The 26182-nt window shown below is 46.2% G+C and overlaps 12 non-coding genes across 12 annotated transcripts; all 12 read right to left on the bottom strand.

Moving 5' to 3' along the window:
* On the bottom strand, positions 1-190 carry LOC130309958 (U2 spliceosomal RNA). Its single transcript, XR_008858527.1, has one exon. It is a non-coding gene; the product is annotated as a U2 spliceosomal RNA (small nuclear RNA).
* Positions 191-2276: 2086 nt separating this feature from the next.
* LOC130309956 (U2 spliceosomal RNA) lies at positions 2277-2467 on the bottom strand. Its single transcript, XR_008858525.1, has one exon. It is a non-coding gene; the product is annotated as a U2 spliceosomal RNA (small nuclear RNA).
* Positions 2468-4555: 2088 nt separating this feature from the next.
* LOC130309955 (U2 spliceosomal RNA) lies at positions 4556-4746 on the bottom strand. The gene has a single exon (XR_008858524.1). It is a non-coding gene; the product is annotated as a U2 spliceosomal RNA (small nuclear RNA).
* Positions 4747-6830: 2084 nt separating this feature from the next.
* Positions 6831-7021, bottom strand: LOC130309954 (U2 spliceosomal RNA). The gene has a single exon (XR_008858523.1). It is a non-coding gene; the product is annotated as a U2 spliceosomal RNA (small nuclear RNA).
* Positions 7022-9106: 2085 nt separating this feature from the next.
* LOC130309953 (U2 spliceosomal RNA) lies at positions 9107-9297 on the bottom strand. The gene has a single exon (XR_008858522.1). It is a non-coding gene; the product is annotated as a U2 spliceosomal RNA (small nuclear RNA).
* Positions 9298-11381: 2084 nt separating this feature from the next.
* On the bottom strand, positions 11382-11572 carry LOC130309952 (U2 spliceosomal RNA). The gene has a single exon (XR_008858521.1). It is a non-coding gene; the product is annotated as a U2 spliceosomal RNA (small nuclear RNA).
* A 2079-nt stretch (positions 11573-13651) lies between these two features.
* LOC130309951 (U2 spliceosomal RNA) lies at positions 13652-13842 on the bottom strand. The gene has a single exon (XR_008858520.1). It is a non-coding gene; the product is annotated as a U2 spliceosomal RNA (small nuclear RNA).
* Positions 13843-15928: 2086 nt separating this feature from the next.
* On the bottom strand, positions 15929-16119 carry LOC130309950 (U2 spliceosomal RNA). Its single transcript, XR_008858519.1, has one exon. It is a non-coding gene; the product is annotated as a U2 spliceosomal RNA (small nuclear RNA).
* Positions 16120-18204: 2085 nt separating this feature from the next.
* On the bottom strand, positions 18205-18395 carry LOC130309949 (U2 spliceosomal RNA). Its single transcript, XR_008858518.1, has one exon. It is a non-coding gene; the product is annotated as a U2 spliceosomal RNA (small nuclear RNA).
* A 2082-nt stretch (positions 18396-20477) lies between these two features.
* Positions 20478-20668, bottom strand: LOC130309947 (U2 spliceosomal RNA). Its single transcript, XR_008858516.1, has one exon. It is a non-coding gene; the product is annotated as a U2 spliceosomal RNA (small nuclear RNA).
* Positions 20669-22757: 2089 nt separating this feature from the next.
* Positions 22758-22948, bottom strand: LOC130309946 (U2 spliceosomal RNA). The gene has a single exon (XR_008858515.1). It is a non-coding gene; the product is annotated as a U2 spliceosomal RNA (small nuclear RNA).
* Positions 22949-25034: 2086 nt separating this feature from the next.
* Positions 25035-25225, bottom strand: LOC130309945 (U2 spliceosomal RNA). The gene has a single exon (XR_008858514.1). It is a non-coding gene; the product is annotated as a U2 spliceosomal RNA (small nuclear RNA).
* Between the last annotated feature and the right edge of the window lie 957 nt (positions 25226-26182).

The following is a 26182-nucleotide window of genomic DNA, read 5'->3' as shown; positions in this document are numbered from 1 at the left end:
GGTGGTGCACTGTACCCGAAGATACTGCCATATCGGGTCAATGCATAGGGCGACGGAAGCAAGCTTCGAAATCGGCCCCCGTTCTCAAAAATCCATTTAATATATGGTCCCCAGATAGGGGACGTATCAGATATTAAACTGATAAGAACAGATACTACACTTGATCTTAGCCAAAAGGCCGAGAAGCGATAACCGTGAAAGGGGCGGGCCCAACAAGGTCCCCTTCATGGGCACTATCACTGCTTGCTGTCAGGGAGGCTGCCAGACAATTTTCCATGCACACTCTGGGCTGGGGGGCAGTCAACCACCAGTACACACAGCAGAACCTAAACCCATACCATTATTGCTAAGCAGCAAGACAGGGGCCCATTGCACTCCCACGGGGCCTTTTTAAATGCAATCCATAACCCGGATTTGCCAGGAACCCTTCTTACTCCTCCTACTTGCATGTGACACTGGGCTTAGGATCTGCATAGGAAACACACACACAAGCACACACCTACCTTTGTTGCCTGCAGATGCCTCCTTGGCTGTCCCCAAACGGTATCAAACCAACACCCACGGGAAGCTGTAAGCATAGAGGACATGCCTGCACCCCATTGGACTTACCTGTGTGGGTTAAACCCGGGTTATTTGACAACCTATGGCGGTGATGGTTCTGCTCAGGCAGAGCAGTGCTGATGCTCCTCATAAAGCTGTCGCTGCTGTGAAGGTTCTAGGTGACATCACAAATCCCTATGGTTACATACACAACAAAGCTGGGTTGTTGTTGTTTACACTCTGCAAGGCCTGTGGAAGTGAGTGACATCATAGCACTGTAGTTCTGAGGGTTCTAGATGGATGCAACAATCTCCTGTTGCTTCTATGAAGGCCATAATAGACGACATCACCAAACAGCTCCATAGTCACATACACAGCAAAGGAGAGATGTTGTTTACACCTAGTGATGTCAGTGGTATTGAGTGACATCACAGCACAGTGCTAAGGCTCCTGGGCCTGGACACAGCAGCGGCTGCAATATCTCAACGGAGAATACGTTTATATATATGTGTGTGTGTGCGCGTATATATATATATATATATATATATATATATATATATATATATATTCTCCGCCGAAATCACTTTTAAACCCATTTCCACCTTTTTTTCCCTTCTCTTCCTCTTACTTTTTTTTCACGTTTTTTTACGTTTTTCTCCTTTTCGCCTCTTTTCTGGGCGTATTATTCTTCTTTTTCTTCTTTTTTTTCGTCTAATGCATACCCCATCAGTGCAGCAATGCTTATTCAATACCGCCAGCAGATGGAGACACTGGGGGATAATTTTCTAAGGATTTATACTGATTTTTCCTGTCTGAATTTGTCGCACAGAAAGTTGCAGGCCAAATATGTGTGACATTTCTGCGACTTTAGCTTCTAGAGCATTTTTACAACATTATACATAGGTGCTGAATACATAAAAAGCGACTGTTCAGCGACAGACAAGTCGCATCGGCTGAAAGTAGGCCAGAATGTCAGTCCATGTTGGAGCAGGTTTAGATACAGTCTAAAGCATAGATCTCAAAGTCTGTGCACAGAATTTAGCAAGGGCCTCGCACCTTCTGATGCATCAGGTAGGTGCACAATAGCATAGCCTAACCCTCTGTACTTTGGTCTATATTGATGCGGGACATAGACAGCCAGCTGATGACCAATCCATTAGTGCAATGGATGGCTGGAAGCATTTGTCTTTGCCTTTGCAATACCACAGAAGCAATGCATGGTCAATGTACAGCAATGACACACCTGTGTGAACAGCCAGGAGACCCCCCCCCCCCCATGTTATGTTACATAGTTACATAGTTAGTACGGTCGAAAAAAGACATATGTCCATCAAGTTCAACCAGGGAATTAAGGGGTAGGGGTGTGGCGCGATATTGGGGAAGGGATGAGATTTTATATTTCTTCATAAGCATTAATCTTATTTTGTCAATTAGGAACATTCAGCACCCACCCGCTATCAAGGCAGCTGCCTATCATGTCATGCCCTACCTGCACAGGTGTGCTGGCTACTCAAATGATCCAATTAAGGAGGCCATTTAGTCAGCAGCAGCAGAAGTCCTGTGCCTGGACGCTCCAACAGCGGCCAGACACAAGCAGAAGCAGAAGCAGCAGCAGCACCACCTTTTGTTTTTTGGCTGCAGCAGCAGCAGCAGCAAGGCCCACAGGGCTGGCTAGCTGGCTAGCCAGCAAGCAGGTAGCAATGAAAGTAGGAATCTTTCTTTTTAACCCTGTAAGGGGGTGGTGCACTGTACCCGAAGATACTGCCATATCGGGTCAATGCATAGGGCGACGGAAGCAAGCTTCGAAATCGGCCCCCGTTCTCAAAAATCCATTTAATATATGGTCCCCAGATAGGGGACGTATCAGATATTAAACTGATAAGAACAGATACTACACTTGATCTTAGCCAAAAGGCCGAGAAGCGATAACCGTGAAAGGGGCGGGCCCAACAAGGTCCCCTTCATGGGCACTATCACTGCTTGCTGTCAGGGAGGCTGCCAGACAATTTTCCATGCACACTCTGGGCTGGGGGGCAGTCAACCACCAGTACACACAGCAGAACCTAAACCCATACCATTATTGCTAAGCAGCAAGACAGGGGCCCATTGCACTCCCACGGGGCCTTTTTAAATGCAATCCATAACCCGGATTTGCCAGGAACCCTTCTTACTCCTCCTACTTGCATGTGACACTGGGCTTAGGATCTGCATAGGAAACACACACACAAGCACACACCTACCTTTGTTGCCTGCAGATGCCTCCTTGGCTGTCCCCAAACGGTATCAAACCAACACCCACGGGAAGCTGTAAGCATAGAGGACATGCCTGCACCCCATTGGACTTACCTGTGTGGGTTAAACCCGGGTTATTTGACAACCTATGGCGGTGATGGTTCTGCTCAGGCAGAGCAGTGCTGATGCTCCTCATAAAGCTGTCGCTGCTGTGAAGGTTCTAGGTGACATCACAAATCCCTATGGTTACATACACAACAAAGCTGGGTTGTTGTTGTTTACACTCTGCAAGGCCTGTGGAAGTGAGTGACATCATAGCACTGTAGTTCTGAGGGTTCTAGATGGATGCAACAATCTCCTGTTGCTTCTATGAAGGCCATAATAGACGACATCACCAAACAGCTCCATAGTCACATACACAGCAAAGGAGAGATGTTGTTTACACCTAGTGATGTCAGTGGTATTGAGTGACATCACAGCACAGTGCTAAGGCTCCTGGGCCTGGACACAGCAGCGGCTGCAATATCTCAACGGAGAATACGTTTATATATATGTGTGTGTGTGCGCGTATATATATATATATATATATATATATATATATATATATATATATTCTCCGCCGAAATCACTTTTAAACCCATTTCCACCTTTTTTTCCCTTCTCTTCCTCTTACTTTTTTTTCACGTTTTTTTACGTTTTTCTCCTTTTCGCCTCTTTTCTGGGCGTATTATTCTTCTTTTTCTTCTTTTTTTTCGTCTAATGCATACCCCATCAGTGCAGCAATGCTTATTCAATACCGCCAGCAGATGGAGACACTGGGGGATAATTTTCTAAGGATTTATACTGATTTTTCCTGTCTGAATTTGTCGCACAGAAAGTTGCAGGCCAAATATGTGTGACATTTCTGCGACTTTAGCTTCTAGAGCATTTTTACAACATTATACATAGGTGCTGAATACATAAAAAGCGACTGTTCAGCGACAGACAAGTCGCATCGGCTGAAAGTAGGCCAGAATGTCAGTCCATGTTGGAGCAGGTTTAGATACAGTCTAAAGCATAGATCTCAAAGTCTGTGCACAGAATTTAGCAAGGGCCTCGCACCTTCTGATGCATCAGGTAGGTGCACAATAGCATAGCCTAACCCTCTGTACTTTGGTCTATATTGATGCGGGACATAGACAGCCAGCTGATGACCAATCCATTAGTGCAATGGATGGCTGGAAGCATTTGTCTTTGCCTTTGCAATACCACAGAAGCAATGCATGGTCAATGTACAGCAATGACACACCTGTGTGAACAGCCAGGAGACCCCCCCCCCCCATGTTATGTTACATAGTTACATAGTTAGTACGGTCGAAAAAAGACATATGTCCATCAAGTTCAACCAGGGAATTAAGGGGTAGGGGTGTGGCGCGATATTGGGGAAGGGATGAGATTTTATATTTCTTCATAAGCATTAATCTTATTTTGTCAATTAGGAACATTCAGCACCCACCCGCTATCAAGGCAGCTGCCTATCATGTCATGCCCTACCTGCACAGGTGTGCTGGCTACTCAAATGATCCAATTAAGGAGGCCATTTAGTCAGCAGCAGCAGAAGTCCTGTGCCTGGACGCTCCAACAGCGGCCAGACACAAGCAGAAGCAGAAGCAGCAGCAGCACCACCACCTTTTGTTTTTTGGCTGCAGCAGCAGCAGCAGCAAGGCCCACAGGGCTGGCTAGCTGGCTAGCCAGCAAGCAGGTAGCAATGAAAGTAGGAATCTTTCTTTTTAACCCTGTAAGGGGGTGGTGCACTGTACCCGAAGATACTGCCATATCGGGTCAATGCATAGGGCGACGGAAGCAAGCTTCGAAATCGGCCCCCGTTCTCAAAAATCCATTTAATATATGGTCCCCAGATAGGGGACGTATCAGATATTAAACTGATAAGAACAGATACTACACTTGATCTTAGCCAAAAGGCCGAGAAGCGATAACCGTGAAAGGGGCGGGCCCAACAAGGTCCCCTTCATGGGCACTATCACTGCTTGCTGTCAGGGAGGCTGCCAGACAATTTTCCATGCACACTCTGGGCTGGGGGGCAGTCAACCACCAGTACACACAGCAGAACCTAAACCCATACCATTATTGCTAAGCAGCAAGACAGGGGCCCATTGCACTCCCACGGGGCCTTTTTAAATGCAATCCATAACCCGGATTTGCCAGGAACCCTTCTTACTCCTCCTACTTGCATGTGACACTGGGCTTAGGATCTGCATAGGAAACACACACACAAGCACACACCTACCTTTGTTGCCTGCAGATGCCTCCTTGGCTGTCCCCAAACGGTATCAAACCAACACCCACGGGAAGCTGTAAGCATAGAGGACATGCCTGCACCCCATTGGACTTACCTGTGTGGGTTAAACCCGGGTTATTTGACAACCTATGGCGGTGATGGTTCTGCTCAGGCAGAGCAGTGCTGATGCTCCTCATAAAGCTGTCGCTGCTGTGAAGGTTCTAGGTGACATCACAAATCCCTATGGTTACATACACAACAAAGCTGGGTTGTTGTTGTTTACACTCTGCAAGGCCTGTGGAAGTGAGTGACATCATAGCACTGTAGTTCTGAGGGTTCTAGATGGATGCAACAATCTCCTGTTGCTTCTATGAAGGCCATAATAGACGACATCACCAAACAGCTCCATAGTCACATACACAGCAAAGGAGAGATGTTGTTTACACCTAGTGATGTCAGTGGTATTGAGTGACATCACAGCACAGTGCTAAGGCTCCTGGGCCTGGACACAGCAGCGGCTGCAATATCTCAACGGAGAATACGTTTATATATATGTGTGTGTGTGCGCGTATATATATATATATATATATATATATATATATATATATATATATCTCCGCCGAAATCACTTTTAAACCCATTTCCACCTTTTTTTCCCTTCTCTTCCTCTTACTTTTTTTTCACGTTTTTTTACGTTTTTCTCCTTTTCGCCTCTTTTCTGGGCGTATTATTCTTCTTTTTCTTCTTTTTTTTCGTCTAATGCATACCCCATCAGTGCAGCAATGCTTATTCAATACCGCCAGCAGATGGAGACACTGGGGGATAATTTTCTAAGGATTTATACTGATTTTTCCTGTCTGAATTTGTCGCACAGAAAGTTGCAGGCCAAATATGTGTGACATTTCTGCGACTTTAGCTTCTAGAGCATTTTTACAACATTATACATAGGTGCTGAATACATAAAAAGCGACTGTTCAGCGACAGACAAGTCGCATCGGCTGAAAGTAGGCCAGAATGTCAGTCCATGTTGGAGCAGGTTTAGATACAGTCTAAAGCATAGATCTCAAAGTCTGTGCACAGAATTTAGCAAGGGCCTCGCACCTTCTGATGCATCAGGTAGGTGCACAATAGCATAGCCTAACCCTCTGTACTTTGGTCTATATTGATGCGGGACATAGACAGCCAGCTGATGACCAATCCATTAGTGCAATGGATGGCTGGAAGCATTTGTCTTTGCCTTTGCAATACCACAGAAGCAATGCATGGTCAATGTACAGCAATGACACACCTGTGTGAACAGCCAGGAGACCCCCCCCCCCCATGTTATGTTACATAGTTACATAGTTAGTACGGTCGAAAAAAGACATATGTCCATCAAGTTCAACCAGGGAATTAAGGGGTAGGGGTGTGGCGCGATATTGGGGAAGGGATGAGATTTTATATTTCTTCATAAGCATTAATCTTATTTTGTCAATTAGGAACATTCAGCACCCACCCGCTATCAAGGCAGCTGCCTATCATGTCATGCCCTACCTGCACAGGTGTGCTGGCTACTCAAATGATCCAATTAAGGAGGCCATTTAGTCAGCAGCAGCAGAAGTCCTGTGCCTGGACGCTCCAACAGCGGCCAGACACAAGCAGAAGCAGAAGCAGCAGCAGCACCACCTTTTGTTTTTTGGCTGCAGCAGCAGCAGCAGCAAGGCCCACAGGGCTGGCTAGCTGGCTAGCCAGCAAGCAGGTAGCAATGAAAGTAGGAATCTTTCTTTTTAACCCTGTAAGGGGGTGGTGCACTGTACCCGAAGATACTGCCATATCGGGTCAATGCATAGGGCGACGGAAGCAAGCTTCGAAATCGGCCCCCGTTCTCAAAAATCCATTTAATATATGGTCCCCAGATAGGGGACGTATCAGATATTAAACTGATAAGAACAGATACTACACTTGATCTTAGCCAAAAGGCCGAGAAGCGATAACCGTGAAAGGGGCGGGCCCAACAAGGTCCCCTTCATGGGCACTATCACTGCTTGCTGTCAGGGAGGCTGCCAGACAATTTTCCATGCACACTCTGGGCTGGGGGGCAGTCAACCACCAGTACACACAGCAGAACCTAAACCCATACCATTATTGCTAAGCAGCAAGACAGGGGCCCATTGCACTCCCACGGGGCCTTTTTAAATGCAATCCATAACCCGGATTTGCCAGGAACCCTTCTTACTCCTCCTACTTGCATGTGACACTGGGCTTAGGATCTGCATAGGAAACACACACACAAGCACACACCTACCTTTGTTGCCTGCAGATGCCTCCTTGGCTGTCCCCAAACGGTATCAAACCAACACCCACGGGAAGCTGTAAGCATAGAGGACATGCCTGCACCCCATTGGACTTACCTGTGTGGGTTAAACCCGGGTTATTTGACAACCTATGGCGGTGATGGTTCTGCTCAGGCAGAGCAGTGCTGATGCTCCTCATAAAGCTGTCGCTGCTGTGAAGGTTCTAGGTGACATCACAAATCCCTATGGTTACATACACAACAAAGCTGGGTTGTTGTTGTTTACACTCTGCAAGGCCTGTGGAAGTGAGTGACATCATAGCACTGTAGTTCTGAGGGTTCTAGATGGATGCAACAATCTCCTGTTGCTTCTATGAAGGCCATAATAGACGACATCACCAAACAGCTCCATAGTCACATACACAGCAAAGGAGAGATGTTGTTTACACCTAGTGATGTCAGTGGTATTGAGTGACATCACAGCACAGTGCTAAGGCTCCTGGGCCTGGACACAGCAGCGGCTGCAATATCTCAACGGAGAATACGTTTATATATATGTGTGTGTGTGCGCGTATATATATATATATATATATATATATATATATATATATATATCTCCGCCGAAATCACTTTTAAACCCATTTCCACCTTTTTTTCCCTTCTCTTCCTCTTACTTTTTTTTCACGTTTTTTTACGTTTTTCTCCTTTTCGCCTCTTTTCTGGGCGTATTATTCTTCTTTTTCTTCTTTTTTTTCGTCTAATGCATACCCCATCAGTGCAGCAATGCTTATTCAATACCGCCAGCAGATGGAGACACTGGGGGATAATTTTCTAAGGATTTATACTGATTTTTCCTGTCTGAATTTGTCGCACAGAAAGTTGCAGGCCAAATATGTGTGACATTTCTGCGACTTTAGCTTCTAGAGCATTTTTACAACATTATACATAGGTGCTGAATACATAAAAAGCGACTGTTCAGCGACAGACAAGTCGCATCGGCTGAAAGTAGGCCAGAATGTCAGTCCATGTTGGAGCAGGTTTAGATACAGTCTAAAGCATAGATCTCAAAGTCTGTGCACAGAATTTAGCAAGGGCCTCGCACCTTCTGATGCATCAGGTAGGTGCACAATAGCATAGCCTAACCCTCTGTACTTTGGTCTATATTGATGCGGGACATAGACAGCCAGCTGATGACCAATCCATTAGTGCAATGGATGGCTGGAAGCATTTGTCTTTGCCTTTGCAATACCACAGAAGCAATGCATGGTCAATGTACAGCAATGACACACCTGTGTGAACAGCCAGGAGACCCCCCCCCCCCCCCATGTTATGTTACATAGTTACATAGTTAGTACGGTCGAAAAAAGACATATGTCCATCAAGTTCAACCAGGGAATTAAGGGGTAGGGGTGTGGCGCGATATTGGGGAAGGGATGAGATTTTATATTTCTTCATAAGCATTAATCTTATTTTGTCAATTAGGAACATTCAGCACCCACCCGCTATCAAGGCAGCTGCCTATCATGTCATGCCCTACCTGCACAGGTGTGCTGGCTACTCAAATGATCCAATTAAGGAGGCCATTTAGTCAGCAGCAGCAGAAGTCCTGTGCCTGGACGCTCCAACAGCGGCCAGACACAAGCAGAAGCAGAAGCAGCAGCAGCACCACCTTTTGTTTTTTGGCTGCAGCAGCAGCAGCAGCAAGGCCCACAGGGCTGGCTAGCTGGCTAGCCAGCAAGCAGGTAGCAATGAAAGTAGGAATCTTTCTTTTTAACCCTGTAAGGGGGTGGTGCACTGTACCCGAAGATACTGCCATATCGGGTCAATGCATAGGGCGACGGAAGCAAGCTTCGAAATCGGCCCCCGTTCTCAAAAATCCATTTAATATATGGTCCCCAGATAGGGGACGTATCAGATATTAAACTGATAAGAACAGATACTACACTTGATCTTAGCCAAAAGGCCGAGAAGCGATAACCGTGAAAGGGGCGGGCCCAACAAGGTCCCCTTCATGGGCACTATCACTGCTTGCTGTCAGGGAGGCTGCCAGACAATTTTCCATGCACACTCTGGGCTGGGGGGCAGTCAACCACCAGTACACACAGCAGAACCTAAACCCATACCATTATTGCTAAGCAGCAAGACAGGGGCCCATTGCACTCCCACGGGGCCTTTTTAAATGCAATCCATAACCCGGATTTGCCAGGAACCCTTCTTACTCCTCCTACTTGCATGTGACACTGGGCTTAGGATCTGCATAGGAAACACACACACAAGCACACACCTACCTTTGTTGCCTGCAGATGCCTCCTTGGCTGTCCCCAAACGGTATCAAACCAACACCCACGGGAAGCTGTAAGCATAGAGGACATGCCTGCACCCCATTGGACTTACCTGTGTGGGTTAAACCCGGGTTATTTGACAACCTATGGCGGTGATGGTTCTGCTCAGGCAGAGCAGTGCTGATGCTCCTCATAAAGCTGTCGCTGCTGTGAAGGTTCTAGGTGACATCACAAATCCCTATGGTTACATACACAACAAAGCTGGGTTGTTGTTGTTTACACTCTGCAAGGCCTGTGGAAGTGAGTGACATCATAGCACTGTAGTTCTGAGGGTTCTAGATGGATGCAACAATCTCCTGTTGCTTCTATGAAGGCCATAATAGACGACATCACCAAACAGCTCCATAGTCACATACACAGCAAAGGAGAGATGTTGTTTACACCTAGTGATGTCAGTGGTATTGAGTGACATCACAGCACAGTGCTAAGGCTCCTGGGCCTGGACACAGCAGCGGCTGCAATATCTCAACGGAGAATACGTTTATATATATGTGTGTGTGTGCGCGTATATATATATATATATATATATATATATATATATATATTTCTCCGCCGAAATCACTTTTAAACCCATTTCCACCTTTTTTTCCCTTCTCTTCCTCTTACTTTTTTTTCACGTTTTTTTACGTTTTTCTCCTTTTCGCCTCTTTTCTGGGCGTATTATTCTTCTTTTTCTTCTTTTTTTTCGTCTAATGCATACCCCATCAGTGCAGCAATGCTTATTCAATACCGCCAGCAGATGGAGACACTGGGGGATAATTTTCTAAGGATTTATACTGATTTTTCCTGTCTGAATTTGTCGCACAGAAAGTTGCAGGCCAAATATGTGTGACATTTCTGCGACTTTAGCTTCTAGAGCATTTTTACAACATTATACATAGGTGCTGAATACATAAAAAGCGACTGTTCAGCGACAGACAAGTCGCATCGGCTGAAAGTAGGCCAGAATGTCAGTCCATGTTGGAGCAGGTTTAGATACAGTCTAAAGCATAGATCTCAAAGTCTGTGCACAGAATTTAGCAAGGGCCTCGCACCTTCTGATGCATCAGGTAGGTGCACAATAGCATAGCCTAACCCTCTGTACTTTGGTCTATATTGATGCGGGACATAGACAGCCAGCTGATGACCAATCCATTAGTGCAATGGATGGCTGGAAGCATTTGTCTTTGCCTTTGCAATGCCACAGAAGCAATGCATGGTCAATGTACAGCAATGACACACCTGTGTGAACAGCCAGGAGACCCCCCCCCCCCCATGTTATGTTACATAGTTACATAGTTAGTACGGTCGAAAAAAGACATATGTCCATCAAGTTCAACCAGGGAATTAAGGGGTAGGGGTGTGGCGCGATATTGGGGAAGGGATGAGATTTTATATTTCTTCATAAGCATTAATCTTATTTTGTCAATTAGGAACATTCAGCACCCACCCGCTATCAAGGCAGCTGCCTATCATGTCATGCCCTACCTGCACAGGTGTGCTGGCTACTCAAATGATCCAATTAAGGAGGCCATTTAGTCAGCAGCAGCAGAAGTCCTGTGCCTGGACGCTCCAACAGCGGCCAGACACAAGCAGAAGCAGAAGCAGCAGCAGCACCACCACCTTTTGTTTTTTGGCTGCAGCAGCAGCAGCAGCAAGGCCCACAGGGCTGGCTAGCTGGCTAGCCAGCAAGCAGGTAGCAATGAAAGTAGGAATCTTTCTTTTTAACCCTGTAAGGGGGTGGTGCACTGTACCCGAAGATACTGCCATATCGGGTCAATGCATAGGGCGACGGAAGCAAGCTTCGAAATCGGCCCCCGTTCTCAAAAATCCATTTAATATATGGTCCCCAGATAGGGGACGTATCAGATATTAAACTGATAAGAACAGATACTACACTTGATCTTAGCCAAAAGGCCGAGAAGCGATAACCGTGAAAGGGGCGGGCCCAACAAGGTCCCCTTCATGGGCACTATCACTGCTTGCTGTCAGGGAGGCTGCCAGACAATTTTCCATGCACACTCTGGGCTGGGGGGCAGTCAACCACCAGTACACACAGCAGAACCTAAACCCATACCATTATTGCTAAGCAGCAAGACAGGGGCCCATTGCACTCCCACGGGGCCTTTTTAAATGCAATCCATAACCCGGATTTGCCAGGAACCCTTCTTACTCCTCCTACTTGCATGTGACACTGGGCTTAGGATCTGCATAGGAAACACACACACAAGCACACACCTACCTTTGTTGCCTGCAGATGCCTCCTTGGCTGTCCCCAAACGGTATCAAACCAACACCCACGGGAAGCTGTAAGCATAGAGGACATGCCTGCACCCCATTGGACTTACCTGTGTGGGTTAAACCCGGGTTATTTGACAACCTATGGCGGTGATGGTTCTGCTCAGGCAGAGCAGTGCTGATGCTCCTCATAAAGCTGTCGCTGCTGTGAAGGTTCTAGGTGACATCACAAATCCCTATGGTTACATACACAACAAAGCTGGGTTGTTGTTGTTTACACTCTGCAAGGCCTGTGGAAGTGAGTGACATCATAGCACTGTAGTTCTGAGGGTTCTAGATGGATGCAACAATCTCCTGTTGCTTCTATGAAGGCCATAATAGACGACATCACCAAACAGCTCCATAGTCACATACACAGCAAAGGAGAGATGTTGTTTACACCTAGTGATGTCAGTGGTATTGAGTGACATCACAGCACAGTGCTAAGGCTCCTGGGCCTGGACACAGCAGCGGCTGCAATATCTCAACGGAGAATACGTTTATATATATGTGTGTGTGTGCGCGTATATATATATATATATATATATATATATATATATATATTTCTCCGCCGAAATCACTTTTAAACCCATTTCCACCTTTTTTTCCCTTCTCTTCCTCTTACTTTTTTTTCACGTTTTTTTACGTTTTTCTCCTTTTCGCCTCTTTTCTGGGCGTATTATTCTTCTTTTTCTTCTTTTTTTTCGTCTAATGCATACCCCATCAGTGCAGCAATGCTTATTCAATACCGCCAGCAGATGGAGACACTGGGGGATAATTTTCTAAGGATTTATACTGATTTTTCCTGTCTGAATTTGTCGCACAGAAAGTTGCAGGCCAAATATGTGTGACATTTCTGCGACTTTAGCTTCTAGAGCATTTTTACAACATTATACATAGGTGCTGAATACATAAAAAGCGACTGTTCAGCGACAGACAAGTCGCATCGGCTGAAAGTAGGCCAGAATGTCAGTCCATGTTGGAGCAGGTTTAGATACAGTCTAAAGCATAGATCTCAAAGTCTGTGCACAGAATTTAGCAAGGGCCTCGCACCTTCTGATGCATCAGGTAGGTGCACAATAGCATAGCCTAACCCTCTGTACTTTGGTCTATATTGATGCGGGACATAGACAGCCAGCTGATGACCAATCCATTAGTGCAATGGATGGCTGGAAGCATTTGTCTTTGCCTTTGCAATACCACAGAAGCAATGCATGGTCAATGTACAGCAATGACACACCTGTGTGAACAGCCAGGAGACCCCCCCCCCCATGTTATGTTACATAGTTACATAGTTAGTACGGTCGAAAAAAGACATATGTCCATCAAGTTCAACCAGGGAATTAAGGGGTAGGGGTGTGGCGCGATATTGGGGAAGGGATGAGATTTTATATTTCTTCATAAGCATTAATCTTATTTTGTCAATTAGGAACATTCAGCACCCACCCGCTATCAAGGCAGCTGCCTATCATGTCATGCCCTACCTGCACAGGTGTGCTGGCTACTCAAATGATCCAATTAAGGAGGCCATTTAGTCAGCAGCAGCAGAAGTCCTGTGCCTGGACGCTCCAACAGCGGCCAGACACAAGCAGAAGCAGAAGCAGCAGCAGCACCACCTTTTGTTTTTTGGCTGCAGCAGCAGCAGCAGCAAGGCCCACAGGGCTGGCTAGCTGGCTAGCCAGCAAGCAGGTAGCAATGAAAGTAGGAATCTTTCTTTTTAACCCTGTAAGGGGGTGGTGCACTGTACCCGAAGATACTGCCATATCGGGTCAATGCATAGGGCGACGGAAGCAAGCTTCGAAATCGGCCCCCGTTCTCAAAAATCCATTTAATATATGGTCCCCAGATAGGGGACGTATCAGATATTAAACTGATAAGAACAGATACTACACTTGATCTTAGCCAAAAGGCCGAGAAGCGATAACCGTGAAAGGGGCGGGCCCAACAAGGTCCCCTTCATGGGCACTATCACTGCTTGCTGTCAGGGAGGCTGCCAGACAATTTTCCATGCACACTCTGGGCTGGGGGGCAGTCAACCACCAGTACACACAGCAGAACCTAAACCCATACCATTATTGCTAAGCAGCAAGACAGGGGCCCATTGCACTCCCACGGGGCCTTTTTAAATGCAATCCATAACCCGGATTTGCCAGGAACCCTTCTTACTCCTCCTACTTGCATGTGACACTGGGCTTAGGATCTGCATAGGAAACACACACACAAGCACACACCTACCTTTGTTGCCTGCAGATGCCTCCTTGGCTGTCCCCAAACGGTATCAAACCAACACCCACGGGAAGCTGTAAGCATAGAGGACATGCCTGCACCCCATTGGACTTACCTGTGTGGGTTAAACCCGGGTTATTTGACAACCTATGGCGGTGATGGTTCTGCTCAGGCAGAGCAGTGCTGATGCTCCTCATAAAGCTGTCGCTGCTGTGAAGGTTCTAGGTGACATCACAAATCCCTATGGTTACATACACAACAAAGCTGGGTTGTTGTTGTTTACACTCTGCAAGGCCTGTGGAAGTGAGTGACATCATAGCACTGTAGTTCTGAGGGTTCTAGATGGATGCAACAATCTCCTGTTGCTTCTATGAGGCCATAATAGACGACATCACCAAACAGCTCCATAGTCACATACACAGCAAAGGAGAGATGTTGTTTACACCTAGTGATGTCAGTGGTATTGAGTGACATCACAGCACAGTGCTAAGGCTCCTGGGCCTGGACACAGCAGCGGCTGCAATATCTCAACGGAGAATACGTTTATATATATGTGTGTGTGTGCGCGTATATATATATATATATATATATATATATATATATATATATATATATCTCCGCCGAAATCACTTTTAAACCCATTTCCACCTTTTTTTCCCTTCTCTTCCTCTTACTTTTTTTTCACGTTTTTTTACGTTTTTCTCCTTTTCGCCTCTTTTCTGGGCGTATTATTCTTCTTTTTCTTCTTTTTTTTCGTCTAATGCATACCCCATCAGTGCAGCAATGCTTATTCAATACCGCCAGCAGATGGAGACACTGGGGGATAATTTTCTAAGGATTTATACTGATTTTTCCTGTCTGAATTTGTCGCACAGAAAGTTGCAGGCCAAATATGTGTGACATTTCTGCGACTTTAGCTTCTAGAGCATTTTTACAACATTATACATAGGTGCTGAATACATAAAAAGCGACTGTTCAGCGACAGACAAGTCGCATCGGCTGAAAGTAGGCCAGAATGTCAGTCCATGTTGGAGCAGGTTTAGATACAGTCTAAAGCATAGATCTCAAAGTCTGTGCACAGAATTTAGCAAGGGCCTCGCACCTTCTGATGCATCAGGTAGGTGCACAATAGCATAGCCTAACCCTCTGTACTTTGGTCTATATTGATGCGGGACATAGACAGCCAGCTGATGACCAATCCATTAGTGCAATGGATGGCTGGAAGCATTTGTCTTTGCCTTTGCAATACCACAGAAGCAATGCATGGTCAATGTACAGCAATGACACACCTGTGTGAACAGCCAGGAGACCCCCCCCCCCCCATGTTATGTTACATAGTTACATAGTTAGTACGGTCGAAAAAAGACATATGTCCATCAAGTTCAACCAGGGAATTAAGGGGTAGGGGTGTGGCGCGATATTGGGGAAGGGATGAGATTTTATATTTCTTCATAAGCATTAATCTTATTTTGTCAATTAGGAACATTCAGCACCCACCCGCTATCAAGGCAGCTGCCTATCATGTCATGCCCTACCTGCACAGGTGTGCTGGCTACTCAAATGATCCAATTAAGGAGGCCATTTAGTCAGCAGCAGCAGAAGTCCTGTGCCTGGACGCTCCAACAGCGGCCAGACACAAGCAGAAGCAGAAGCAGCAGCAGCACCACCTTTTGTTTTTTGGCTGCAGCAGCAGCAGCAGCAAGGCCCACAGGGCTGGCTAGCTGGCTAGCCAGCAAGCAGGTAGCAATGAAAGTAGGAATCTTTCTTTTTAACCCTGTAAGGGGGTGGTGCACTGTACCCGAAGATACTGCCATATCGGGTCAATGCATAGGGCGACGGAAGCAAGCTTCGAAATCGGCCCCCGTTCTCAAAAATCCATTTAATATATGGTCCCCAGATAGGGGACGTATCAGATATTAAACTGATAAGAACAGATACTACACTTGATCTTAGCCAAAAGGCCGAGAAGCGATAACCGTGAAAGGGGCGGGCCCAACAAGGTCCCCTTCATGGGCACTATCACTGCTTGCTGTCAGGGAGGCTGCCAGACAATTTTCCATGCACACTCTGGGCTGGGGGGCAGTCAACCACCAGTACACACAGCAGAACCTAAACCCATACCATTATTGCTAAGCAGCAAGACAGGGGCCCATTGCACTCCCACGGGGCCTTTTTAAATGCAATCCATAACCCGGATTTGCCAGGAACCCTTCTTACTCCTCCTACTTGCATGTGACACTGGGCTTAGGATCTGCATAGGAAACACACACACAAGCACACACCTACCTTTGTTGCCTGCAGATGCCTCCTTGGCTGTCCCCAAACGGTATCAAACCAACACCCACGGGAAGCTGTAAGCATAGAGGACATGCCTGCACCCCATTGGACTTACCTGTGTGGGTTAAACCCGGGTTATTTGACAACCTATGGCGGTGATGGTTCTGCTCAGGCAGAGCAGTGCTGATGCTCCTCATAAAGCTGTCGCTGCTGTGAAGGTTCTAGGTGACATCACAAATCCCTATGGTTACATACACAACAAAGCTGGGTTGTTGTTGTTTACACTCTGCAAGGCCTGTGGAAGTGAGTGACATCATAGCACTGTAGTTCTGAGGGTTCTAGATGGATGCAACAATCTCCTGTTGCTTCTATGAAGGCCATAATAGACGACATCACCAAACAGCTCCATAGTCACATACACAGCAAAGGAGAGATGTTGTTTACACCTAGTGATGTCAGTGGTATTGAGTGACATCACAGCACAGTGCTAAGGCTCCTGGGCCTGGACACAGCAGCGGCTGCAATATCTCAACGGAGAATACGTTTATATATATGTGTGTGTGTGCGCGTATATATATATATATATATATATATATATATATATATATATATATTTCTCCGCCGAAATCACTTTTAAACCCATTTCCACCTTTTTTTCCCTTCTCTTCCTCTTACTTTTTTTTCACGTTTTTTTACGTTTTTCTCCTTTTCGCCTCTTTTCTGGGCGTATTATTCTTCTTTTTCTTCTTTTTTTTCGTCTAATGCATACCCCATCAGTGCAGCAATGCTTATTCAATACCGCCAGCAGATGGAGACACTGGGGGATAATTTTCTAAGGATTTATACTGATTTTTCCTGTCTGAATTTGTCGCACAGAAAGTTGCAGGCCAAATATGTGTGACATTTCTGCGACTTTAGCTTCTAGAGCATTTTTACAACATTATACATAGGTGCTGAATACATAAAAAGCGACTGTTCAGCGACAGACAAGTCGCATCGGCTGAAAGTAGGCCAGAATGTCAGTCCATGTTGGAGCAGGTTTAGATACAGTCTAAAGCATAGATCTCAAAGTCTGTGCACAGAATTTAGCAAGGGCCTCGCACCTTCTGATGCATCAGGTAGGTGCACAATAGCATAGCCTAACCCTCTGTACTTTGGTCTATATTGATGCGGGACATAGACAGCCAGCTGATGACCAATCCATTAGTGCAATGGATGGCTGGAAGCATTTGTCTTTGCCTTTGCAATACCACAGAAGCAATGCATGGTCAATGTACAGCAATGACACACCTGTGTGAACAGCCAGGAGACCCCCCCCCCCATGTTATGTTACATAGTTACATAGTTAGTACGGTCGAAAAAAGACATATGTCCATCAAGTTCAACCAGGGAATTAAGGGGTAGGGGTGTGGCGCGATATTGGGGAAGGGATGAGATTTTATATTTCTTCATAAGCATTAATCTTATTTTGTCAATTAGGAACATTCAGCACCCACCCGCTATCAAGGCAGCTGCCTATCATGTCATGCCCTACCTGCACAGGTGTGCTGGCTACTCAAATGATCCAATTAAGGAGGCCATTTAGTCAGCAGCAGCAGAAGTCCTGTGCCTGGACGCTCCAACAGCGGCCAGACACAAGCAGAAGCAGAAGCAGCAGCAGCACCACCTTTTGTTTTTTGGCTGCAGCAGCAGCAGCAGCAAGGCCCACAGGGCTGGCTAGCTGGCTAGCCAGCAAGCAGGTAGCAATGAAAGTAGGAATCTTTCTTTTTAACCCTGTAAGGGGGTGGTGCACTGTACCCGAAGATACTGCCATATCGGGTCAATGCATAGGGCGACGGAAGCAAGCTTCGAAATCGGCCCCCGTTCTCAAAAATCCATTTAATATATGGTCCCCAGATAGGGGACGTATCAGATATTAAACTGATAAGAACAGATACTACACTTGATCTTAGCCAAAAGGCCGAGAAGCGATAACCGTGAAAGGGGCGGGCCCAACAAGGTCCCCTTCATGGGCACTATCACTGCTTGCTGTCAGGGAGGCTGCCAGACAATTTTCCATGCACACTCTGGGCTGGGGGGCAGTCAACCACCAGTACACACAGCAGAACCTAAACCCATACCATTATTGCTAAGCAGCAAGACAGGGGCCCATTGCACTCCCACAGGGCCTTTTTAAATGCAATCCATAACCCGGATTTGCCAGGAACCCTTCTTACTCCTCCTACTTGCATGTGACACTGGGCTTAGGATCTGCATAGGAAACACACACACAAGCACACACCTACCTTTGTTGCCTGCAGATGCCTCCTTGGCTGTCCCCAAACGGTATCAAACCAACACCCACGGGAAGCTGTAAGCATAGAGGACATGCCTGCACCCCATTGGACTTACCTGTGTGGGTTAAACCCGGGTTATTTGACAACCTATGGCGGTGATGGTTCTGCTCAGGCAGAGCAGTGCTGATGCTCCTCATAAAGCTGTCGCTGCTGTGAAGGTTCTAGGTGACATCACAAATCCCTATGGTTACATACACAACAAAGCTGGGTTGTTGTTGTTTACACTCTGCAAGGCCTGTGGAAGTGAGTGACATCATAGCACTGTAGTTCTGAGGGTTCTAGATGGATGCAACAATCTCCTGTTGCTTCTATGAAGGCCATAATAGACGACATCACCAAACAGCTCCATAGTCACATACACAGCAAAGGAGAGATGTTGTTTACACCTAGTGATGTCAGTGGTATTGAGTGACATCACAGCACAGTGCTAAGGCTCCTGGGCCTGGACACAGCAGCGGCTGCAATATCTCAACGGAGAATACGTTTATATATATGTGTGTGTGTGCGCGTATATATATATATATATATATATATATATATATATATATATATATATTTCTCCGCCGAAATCACTTTTAAACCCATTTCCACCTTTTTTTCCCTTCTCTTCCTCTTACTTTTTTTTCACGTTTTTTTACGTTTTTCTCCTTTTCGCCTCTTTTCTGGGCGTATTATTCTTCTTTTTCTTCTTTTTTTTCGTCTAATGCATACCCCATCAGTGCAGCAATGCTTATTCAATACCGCCAGCAGATGGAGACACTGGGGGATAATTTTCTAAGGATTTATACTGATTTTTCCTGTCTGAATTTGTCGCACAGAAAGTTGCAGGCCAAATATGTGTGACATTTCTGCGACTTTAGCTTCTAGAGCATTTTTACAACATTATACATAGGTGCTGAATACATAAAAAGCGACTGTTCAGCGACAGACAAGTCGCATCGGCTGAAAGTAGGCCAGAATGTCAGTCCATGTTGGAGCAGGTTTAGATACAGTCTAAAGCATAGATCTCAAAGTCTGTGCACAGAATTTAGCAAGGGCCTCGCACCTTCTGATGCATCAGGTAGGTGCACAATAGCATAGCCTAACCCTCTGTACTTTGGTCTATATTGATGCGGGACATAGACAGCCAGCTGATGACCAATCCATTAGTGCAATGGATGGCTGGAAGCATTTGTCTTTGCCTTTGCAATACCACAGAAGCAATGCATGGTCAATGTACAGCAATGACACACCTGTGTGAACAGCCAGGAGACCCCCCCCCCCCATGTTATGTTACATAGTTACATAGTTAGTACGGTCGAAAAAAGACATATGTCCATCAAGTTCAACCAGGGAATTAAGGGGTAGGGGTGTGGCGCGATATTGGGGAAGGGATGAGATTTTATATTTCTTCATAAGCATTAATCTTATTTTGTCAATTAGGAACATTCAGCACCCACCCGCTATCAAGGCAGCTGCCTATCATGTCATGCCCTACCTGCACAGGTGTGCTGGCTACTCAAATGATCCAATTAAGGAGGCCATTTAGTCAGCAGCAGCAGAAGTCCTGTGCCTGGACGCTCCAACAGCGGCCAGACACAAGCAGAAGCAGCAGCAGCACCACCTTTTGTTTTTTGGCTGCAGCAGCAGCAGCAGCAAGGCCCACAGGGCTGGCTAGCTGGCTAGCCAGCAAGCAGGTAGCAATGAAAGTAGGAATCTTTCTTTTTAACCCTGTAAGGGGGTGGTGCACTGTACCCGAAGATACTGCCATATCGGGTCAATGCATAGGGCGACGGAAGCAAGCTTCGAAATCGGCCCCCGTTCTCAAAAATCCATTTAATATATGGTCCCCAGATAGGGGACGTATCAGATATTAAACTGATAAGAACAGATACTACACTTGATCTTAGCCAAAAGGCCGAGAAGCGATAACCGTGAAAGGGGCGGGCCCAACAAGGTCCCCTTCATGGGCACTATCACTGCTTGCTGTCAGGGAGGCTGCCAGACAATTTTCCATGCACACTCTGGGCTGGGGGGCAGTCAACCACCAGTACACACAGCAGAACCTAAACCCATACCATTATTGCTAAGCAGCAAGACAGGGGCCCATTGCACTCCCACGGGGCCTTTTTAAATGCAATCCATAACCCGGATTTGCCAGGAACCCTTCTTACTCCTCCTACTTGCATGTGACACTGGGCTTAGGATCTGCATAGGAAACACACACACAAGCACACACCTACCTTTGTTGCCTGCAGATGCCTCCTTGGCTGTCCCCAAACGGTATCAAACCAACACCCACGGGAAGCTGTAAGCATAGAGGACATGCCTGCACCCCATTGGACTTACCTGTGTGGGTTAAACCCGGGTTATTTGACAACCTATGGCGGTGATGGTTCTGCTCAGGCAGAGCAGTGCTGATGCTCCTCATAAAGCTGTCGCTGCTGTGAAGGTTCTAGGTGACATCACAAATCCCTATGGTTACATACACAACAAAGCTGGGTTGTTGTTGTTTACACTCTGCAAGGCCTGTGGAAGTGAGTGACATCATAGCACTGTAGTTCTGAGGGTTCTAGATGGATGCAACAATCTCCTGTTGCTTCTATGAAGGCCATAATAGACGACATCACCAAACAGCTCCATAGTCACATACACAGCAAAGGAGAGATGTTGTTTACACCTAGTGATGTCAGTGGTATTGAGTGACATCACAGCACAGTGCTAAGGCTCCTGGGCCTGGACACAGCAGCGGCTGCAATATCTCAACGGAGAATACGTTTATATATATGTGTGTGTGTGCGCGTATATATATATATATATATATATATATATATATATATATATATATTTCTCCGCCGAAATCACTTTTAAACCCATTTCCACCTTTTTTTCCCTTCTCTTCCTCTTACTTTTTTTTCACGTTTTTTTACGTTTTTCTCCTTTTCGCCTCTTTTCTGGGCGTATTATTCTTCTTTTTCTTCTTTTTTTTCGTCTAATGCATACCCCATCAGTGCAGCAATGCTTATTCAATACCGCCAGCAGATGGAGACACTGGGGGATAATTTTCTAAGGATTTATACTGATTTTTCCTGTCTGAATTTGTCGCACAGAAAGTTGCAGGCCAAATATGTGTGACATTTCTGCGACTTTAGCTTCTAGAGCATTTTTACAACATTATACATAGGTGCTGAATACATAAAAAGCGACTGTTCAGCGACAGACAAGTCGCATCGGCTGAAAGTAGGCCAGAATGTCAGTCCATGTTGGAGCAGGTTTAGATACAGTCTAAAGCATAGATCTCAAAGTCTGTGCACAGAATTTAGCAAGGGCCTCGCACCTTCTGATGCATCAGGTAGGTGCACAATAGCATAGCCTAACCCTCTGTACTTTGGTCTATATTGATGCGGGACATAGACAGCCAGCTGATGACCAATCCATTAGTGCAATGGATGGCTGGAAGCATTTGTCTTTGCCTTTGCAATACCACAGAAGCAATGCATGGTCAATGTACAGCAATGACACACCTGTGTGAACAGCCAGGAGACCCCCCCCCCCCATGTTATGTTACATAGTTACATAGTTAGTACGGTCGAAAAAAGACATATGTCCATCAAGTTCAACCAGGGAATTAAGGGGTAGGGGTGTGGCGCGATATTGGGGAAGGGATGAGATTTTATATTTCTTCATAAGCATTAATCTTATTTTGTCAATTAGGAACATTCAGCACCCACCCGCTATCAAGGCAGCTGCCTATCATGTCATGCCCTACCTGCACAGGTGTGCTGGCTACTCAAATGATCCAATTAAGGAGGCCATTTAGTCAGCAGCAGCAGAAGTCCTGTGCCTGGACGCTCCAACAGCGGCCAGACACAAGCAGAAGCAGAAGCAGCAGCAGCACCACCACCTTTTGTTTTTTGGCTGCAGCAGCAGCAGCAGCAAGGCCCACAGGGCTGGCTAGCTGGCTAGCCAGCAAGCAGGTAGCAATGAAAGTAGGAATCTTTCTTTTTAACCCTGTAAGGGGGTGGTGCACTGTACCCGAAGATACTGCCATATCGGGTCAATGCATAGGGCGACGGAAGCAAGCTTCGAAATCGGCCCCCGTTCTCAAAAATCCATTTAATATATGGTCCCCAGATAGGGGACGTATCAGATATTAAACTGATAAGAACAGATACTACACTTGATCTTAGCCAAAAGGCCGAGAAGCGATAACCGTGAAAGGGGCGGGCCCAACAAGGTCCCCTTCATGGGCACTATCACTGCTTGCTGTCAGGGAGGCTGCCAGACAATTTTCCATGCACACTCTGGGCTGGGGGGCAGTCAACCACCAGTACACACAGCAGAACCTAAACCCATACCATTATTGCTAAGCAGCAAGACAGGGGCCCATTGCACTCCCACGGGGCCTTTTTAAATGCAATCCATAACCCGGATTTGCCAGGAACCCTTCTTACTCCTCCTACTTGCATGTGACACTGGGCTTAGGATCTGCATAGGAAACACACACACAAGCACACACCTACCTTTGTTGCCTGCAGATGCCTCCTTGGCTGTCCCCAAACGGTATCAAACCAACACCCACGGGAAGCTGTAAGCATAGAGGACATGCCTGCACCCCATTGGACTTACCTGTGTGGGTTAAACCCGGGTTATTTGACAACCTATGGCGGTGATGGTTCTGCTCAGGCAGAGCAGTGCTGATGCTCCTCATAAAGCTGTCGCTGCTGTGAAGGTTCTAGGTGACATCACAAATCCCTATGGTTACATACACAACAAAGCTGGGTTGTTGTTGTTTACACTCTGCAAGGCCTGTGGAAGTGAGTGACATCATAGCACTGTAGTTCTGAGGGTTCTAGATGGATGCAACAATCTCCTGTTGCTTCTATGAAGGCCATAATAGACGACATCACCAAACAGCTCCATAGTCACATACACAGCAAAGGAGAGATGTTGTTTACACCTAGTGATGTCAGTGGTATTGAGTGACATCACAGCACAGTGCTAAGGCTCCTGGGCCTGGACACAGCAGCGGCTGCAATATCTCAACGGAGAATACGTTTATATATATGTGTGTGTGTGCGCGTATATATATATATATATATATATATATATATATATATACATTTCTCCGCCGAAATCACTTTTAAACCCATTTCCACCTTTTTTTCCCTTCTCTTCCTCTTACTTTTTTTTCACGTTTTTTTACGTTTTTCTCCTTTTCGCCTCTTTTCTGGGCGTATTATTCTTCTTTTTCTTCTTTTTTTTCGTCTAATGCATACCCCATCAGTGCAGCAATGCTTATTCAATACCGCCAGCAGATGGAGACACTGGGGGATAATTTTCTAAGGATTTATACTGATTTTTCCTGTCTGAATTTGTCGCACAGAAAGTTGCAGGCCAAATATGTGTGACATTTCTGCGACTTTAGCTTCTAGAGCATTTTTACAACATTATACATAGGTGCTGAATACATAAAAAGCGACTGTTCAGCGACAGACAAGTCGCATCGGCTGAAAGTAGGCCAGAATGTCAGTCCATGTTGGAGCAGGTTTAGATACAGTCTAAAGCATAGATCTCAAAGTCTGTGCACAGAATTTAGCAAGGGCCTCGCACCTTCTGATGCATCAGGTAGGTGCACAATAGCATAGCCTAACCCTCTGTACTTTGGTCTATATTGATGCGGGACATAGACAGCCAGCTGATGACCAATCCATTAGTGCAATGGATGGCTGGAAGCATTTGTCTTTGCCTTTGCAATACCACAGAAGCAATGCATGGTCAATGTACAGCAATGACACACCTGTGTGAACAGCCAGGAGACCCCCCCCCCCCCATGTTATGTTACATAGTTACATAGTTAGTACGGTCGAAAAAAGACATATGTCCATCAAGTTCAACCAGGGAATTAAGGGGTAGGGGTGTGGCGCGATATTGGGGAAGGGATGAGATTTTATATTTCTTCATAAGCATTAATCTTATTTTGTCAATTAGGAACATTCAGCACCCACCCGCTATCAAGGCAGCTGCCTATCATGTCATGCCCTACCTGCACAGGTGTGCTGGCTACTCAAATGATCCAATTAAGGAGGCCATTTAGTCAGCAGCAGCAGAAGTCCTGTGCCTGGACGCTCCAACAGCGGCCAGACACAAGCAGAAGCAGAAGCAGCAGCAGCACCACCTTTTGTTTTTTGGCTGCAGCAGCAGCAGCAGCAGCAAGGCCCACAGGGCTGGCTAGCTGGCTAGCCAGCAAGCAGGTAGCAATGAAAGTAGGAATCTTTCTTTTTAACCCTGTAAGGGGGTGGTGCACTGTACCCGAAGATACTGCCATATCGGGTCAATGCATAGGGCGACGGAAGCAAGCTTCGAAATCGGCCCCCGTTCTCAAAAATCCATTTAATATATGGTCCCCAGATAGGGGACGTATCAGATATTAAACTGATAAGAACAGATACTACACTTGATCTTAGCCAAAAGGCCGAGAAGCGATAACCGTGAAAGGGGCGGGCCCAACAAGGTCCCCTTCATGGGCACTATCACTGCTTGCTGTCAGGGAGGCTGCCAGACAATTTTCCATGCACACTCTGGGCTGGGGGGCAGTCAACCACCAGTACACACAGCAGAACCTAAACCCATACCATTATTGCTAAGCAGCAAGACAGGGGCCCATTGCACTCCCACGGGGCCTTTTTAAATGCAATCCATAACCCGGATTTGCCAGGAACCCTTCTTACTCCTCCTACTTGCATGTGACACTGGGCTTAGGATCTGCATAGGAAACACACACACAAGCACACACCTACCTTTGTTGCCTGCAGATGCCTCCTTGGCTGTCCCCAAACGGTATCAAACCAACACCCACGGGAAGCTGTAAGCATAGAGGACATGCCTGCACCCCATTGGACTTACCTGTGTGGGTTAAACCCGGGTTATTTGACAACCTATGGCGGTGATGGTTCTGCTCAGGCAGAGCAGTGCTGATGCTCCTCATAAAGCTGTCGCTGCTGTGAAGGTTCTAGGTGACATCACAAATCCCTATGGTTACATACACAACAAAGCTGGGTTGTTGTTGTTTACACTCTGCAAGGCCTGTGGAAGTGAGTGACATCATAGCACTGTAGTTCTGAGGGTTCTAGATGGATGCAACAATCTCCTGTTGCTTCTATGAAGGCCATAATAGACGACATCACCAAACAGCTCCATAGTCACATACACAGCAAAGGAGAGATGTTGTTTACACCTAGTGATGTCAGTGGTATTGAGTGACATCACAGCACAGTGCTAAGGCTCCTGGGCCTGGACACAGCAGCGGCTGCAATATCTCAACGGAGAATACGTTTATATATATGTGTGTGTGTGCGCGTATATATATATATATATATATATATATATATATATATATATTTCTCCGCCGAAATCACTTTTAAACCCATTTCCACCTTTTTTT

The sequence above is a fragment of the Hyla sarda genome, unplaced genomic scaffold, assembly GCF_029499605.1.
Source record: "Hyla sarda isolate aHylSar1 unplaced genomic scaffold, aHylSar1.hap1 scaffold_1543, whole genome shotgun sequence".
Lineage (NCBI taxonomy): Eukaryota > Metazoa > Chordata > Amphibia > Anura > Hylidae > Hyla > Hyla sarda.
Note: the sequence above shows the minus strand (reverse complement) of the source record. Positions and strands in the feature narration are given on the sequence as shown.